The 3,620-nt window shown below is 34.2% G+C and overlaps 1 protein-coding gene across 2 annotated transcripts in view; it reads left to right on the forward strand.

Annotated features, from left to right (window-relative positions):
• The window catches only part of LOC117102468 (protein rolling stone-like), a 22,334-nt gene that overhangs the window by 2,691 nt on the left and 16,023 nt on the right, over positions 1-3,620 (forward strand). The window contains exon 4 of one of the 2 annotated variants that reach the window (XM_033242733.1): positions 369-1,041. The exons of the other annotated variant lie outside the window; for it this stretch is intronic. The gene's annotated coding sequence lies outside the window, so the exon portion shown is untranslated. Of the gene's footprint in view, positions 1-368; positions 1,042-3,620 lie in introns of those variants that run through there. 2 annotated transcript variants of the gene reach the window in all.

Genomic DNA, 3,620 nt, shown 5'->3' on the forward strand with positions numbered 1-3,620 from the left:
GGATAATGTGAAACCCTGAGATACTGTTCCCGAAGCCCCCAGCTGGCCGCAAATACCTTTTGAAGTTCTTGGCAATTTCAAATTATATTCTAGTTATATTTGAACTACAGTACAATCACTACATACATTATAATTTAATATTTTGCCAAAAGAATACACACTACATTTTTACTATTTTTGCTTATTGATGATTTTATTTCTTGCTTGTGTAAAATCCTCACAAAACAAAAGTGGTAGCCCAAGATTTTGCCCGACGGCAGGGAGGGGCGATGTATCAGAACCCCTGGAGGGGTTCCAGTGGTCAAATCCCTCAGAAGCTCTGACAATTTGAGATTTTGAATGCTAAAGGCCCGTAATTGATCTTACAGCCTCATATTCTGTATCATATCAAGAGTTAAGTTCTCCGTCGTTAAACCCCGGCTACCAGCTGGGTCCAGGCCGAGAGGCTCCGACAAAGACCATTTTGAAGTAGAGATAGCTCAAAAAAGGGCATAACCGCCCAGAAATTGCAACAAAAGGTTTTTCAACGGATTTTGGTACTAAGTATTAGATGTGCTAAATAACATCTTGCAAAATCCGACCACCGGAAAGTGGTTTTTTCAAGATGGCCGCTAAAATGGCGCCAATATCATAAACAGCCACAAATTGTATTGTAATTGCGGATTTCATCTTTAGGCTTTATGAGTCAATAAATCATTTGAGACAATTTTGAATGTGATCTGACCAATATGAATAAATTCTAAATTCAAAATGGCGTGCAAAATGGACACCATGACGTATAAACAGCCATAAATCAGTAAGTATAACAACATTAGCATTGTTGTTATTTGTAATAATGATGTATGTAATTGTAAAAAACATCCAGCATTGCTTAATTTGTCCTTTAACATTTACTGTATTTGCAATAACCTGCTTTAAGAAGTTTTGTGATTGGCTAATTTGTCTTACGTCAATATATTTGACATTAACAATTTTAGAAAAGTAACACTGAACATGGTAAACATGAATAAACAGGCATTAATAAATGAAGATTACTTTGAAGTGTCTTTTCATAATATCTTGGTGAATCTGTTGCACCCAAGCACTAAACATCACATATTTTTGAAAGAAGTTCTCTGATTGGCATGGTTTGAAGTTAAATTATCTTGAGTATATTACGATTAAAATCGTCACAACAGTACTGGTTTGGTCTACAGGAGCTCGTGCTTCGTACAGGTCATTCCATTCATAGAAAAAGCCTTTTTATTGGAGAAAGCGTCCTGTCGTTAGCCATAGTAGCCTAGGTCAATACTAACTCCGGCTATATAAAATTGATTATAAGATTGAAAAATATTAATCTTATTATTGTAGTAGTGACACTATGTCCACATTTTAATTGCTGTTATTTATGCATTAACGTTATTATATATATTATTTATATTTAAATTTAATGTATTGTTTAAGCATGAATTATTACGTCCATGTTAAATTAATTTTATCTATTAAAATTTTATATTTAGGCCTAAATAATATAGTAATAGTCATAGCCGAGGCCTCTACTGAACTTCAGAAAAGAAATTAAAAAAAGTTTCGCTATTCATAATTAAAACAAAAGAGGTTCGCTATTCATAATTAAAAAAAAAAAGAGGTTCGTATTCAAAATAAAAAAAAAGGTTCGCTATTCATAATAATAAAGAAAAGGTTCGCTTGTCATAATAGATAAAAGATGTCGCTAGTCATAGAAAAAGAGTTTCACTAGTCATAATAAAAAGAGGTCCGCTATCTGTTATAAAAATGGAGCCTCAACGCTGGTAAAAATTTGGAAGCTTTTAAAATGTAAATATATAAATTCGAGAGAGCAGCTTAGCTCAGTCGGCTAATCTGGTGTTAGCCACTGTGTGTGCGCTGAATCGTGGAGATCTCTAGGCCCCCGGTTCAATCCCCATCGCTGCCTCTCCTTGTTTTATCAGCTGGAGGGCTGAGATACAAGTTATAATAGCGCACCGTCTTTCGGATGAGACGTTTAAGCCGTTGGTCCCGTGTGCATTGATGGCCCATGTGCACGTTAAAGAACGCAGTACACTCTTCGGAAAAGAGTAGGGGATTGTCTCCCGGTGTACTGCCCAATCACCACCAGAAGGACCCCACTGGAAATAAGTCTTCTTCTAGATTTCGTGGGCTATCCTTGTTGTTTACACTGAATAAATCCAATCCAAATTTATAAAATATAAAAATAAAGTCTATATTTGAAACAACACGTAAAATATTTGAATTAATAACTGTAACTATTAAAGATAATTTAAAACCACACTTGAAGTAGTTGTTTACAAGGTCTAAATTGAGAGTCATGTGAAGTACTATACTCATCTCCATTTAAATGCTCACCATGCCACTCCCCTCGTTTCCAGAATAAAGTGTTACGAAGTATCCGTTCAAAGTCAAGTTAGTTGTACCAGGGAACAGTGAATTCACTGTTTCCTGGTTAGACTAGTAAGCCCCACAAGTCAAACAAATATAAGCATATATATATACATACATATATATATCTTATACACATCTAGATGTGTATAAGAGACAGATGCCTCAGGATACTTCTAGTTAGTACTAGTCTAGTAGGGGCCCTAATATTACTATTAATCTGTCTCTTATACAGATCTGGATGTGTATAAGAGACGGCTAAGAAACAATGATGAGCTGCCCAAAATAAATTGAAGTTTGGTGTTTTCATCTGCATTTAAATACATGTAATATAAGTCATGGTTGCCATATAGTTCTAATTCACTTCGTAATTTAAAATTTTCATTAATACGTATATTTTGAAGTGCTGGACAGACAAAAAGGAAATGGCGAACATTTTCATCAGAATTTAAATCGCAAATTATACATTTTTTATTACTACTTTCATTCCAATTTGAGGTTCTATCATTTAATGGCAATGTATTCGATCTAACTTTGAATTTCAATGCAGCTCCCTCGAAGTCAGTCTTATCAATTAAATAGTTTTCTAATCCAGGGTTTTGTTTTATCATTGCGTAATCTGAGAGTGATGATTTATTTAATACACCCGCTCTCCAATCATTAACCATATTTTCATCAAGTTTTTTTAAAATGATTGAGTTTGAGAGAGAACATATTTCATTGTTTTGCAGTGCATTGAAGATATTATTTGATTCACATTTTATTAAAGTATCATTTATACAAGATAAAAATTTATAACGCAAGTCATTAAAGTTACAATTGAGTTGCATCATAGTACTTAAAAGGAGTTTAGGCCTTAGCTTTAGCTAGTTTTAGCTGATCACTTTTTCTCTTTGGTATAATAGCGCATGAATGGCGCTCTCTTGCTAAATGGGAAACTTTTGAACCTTGACCGACGCTTCTATTTGTTACGCGTAAATCGCGGAGAACGCTATCTTGTGTTTATAAGATCTTTGTTGTCAACTCAATTTCAAACTTTAATGACCGGTAATATCATTAATCTATATATAGATGTTCGAAATCTGTAAAGTACGGAAGCACCTAAGTGCCATTCGACTTGACGACTTGTCAAGATAATTATGTTGTCAAGTCGACATAATATACATATCATGTCGACATGGCGAGATAGATTATCTTGACAAGTCGACATACTAAAAATTGTA

The sequence above is a fragment of the Anneissia japonica genome, unplaced genomic scaffold, assembly GCF_011630105.1.
Source record: "Anneissia japonica isolate Jap-2015-1 unplaced genomic scaffold, ASM1163010v1 scaffold288068_len275957_cov168, whole genome shotgun sequence".
In the NCBI taxonomy this organism is placed as follows: Eukaryota; Metazoa; Echinodermata; class Crinoidea; order Comatulida; family Comatulidae; genus Anneissia; species Anneissia japonica.